A 581-nucleotide genomic window follows, 5' to 3' on the forward strand; every position below is an offset into this window, starting at 1 on the left:
TACACTGTGTAAAGCAAGAATGAATGCCTGAAAAAATGATAATGCATGATTGTTTCTGGTTTTTTTCCCTGGCTTTTTTTTTTGTTTGTTTGTTTGTTTGGGGGGTTTTTTGTTTGTTTTTGTTGTGTTTTTTCTTTAAGGAAAGGGATGGGGTGAGGTTCTTCCTTTTATTTTTTTTCTGAATCAATGTTATTTCTCGCTTACAGCTTAGTAGAAACCTTTTTCTACTCTGGCTGCTCAAAGACACTCGGCAGCACCTACAGGTGCACCTCGAGGAGCCTCGACTACAAGAGAGATTTGTTCTGTTTCACTATTGACTCCGTTGAAAGGTAAGTACAGAATGGTCATGTGCCAGCTCCACTTCACTCACCAGGATTGCACTGAGGGCTCTCCTGTTGTATCTCTGGGAAGTCTAGAGGTGGCTTTTTCTGCTGCTCTGCCCCAGAGTGGTTTTCTGTATCGCTGCTGTTGGCATCACAGTGCTCAGTTGTGAGGAACATCACGGTGTAAGGCAACTCCTAGAAAAATAAACAAACCCAAACCAGCCAGGTCTGCCTTTTGTATGAGAAATTGCATTCCTG

The sequence above is a fragment of the Geospiza fortis genome, unplaced genomic scaffold (genome assembly GCF_000277835.1).
Source record: "Geospiza fortis unplaced genomic scaffold, GeoFor_1.0 scaffold196, whole genome shotgun sequence".
In the NCBI taxonomy this organism is placed as follows: Eukaryota; Metazoa; Chordata; class Aves; order Passeriformes; family Thraupidae; genus Geospiza; species Geospiza fortis.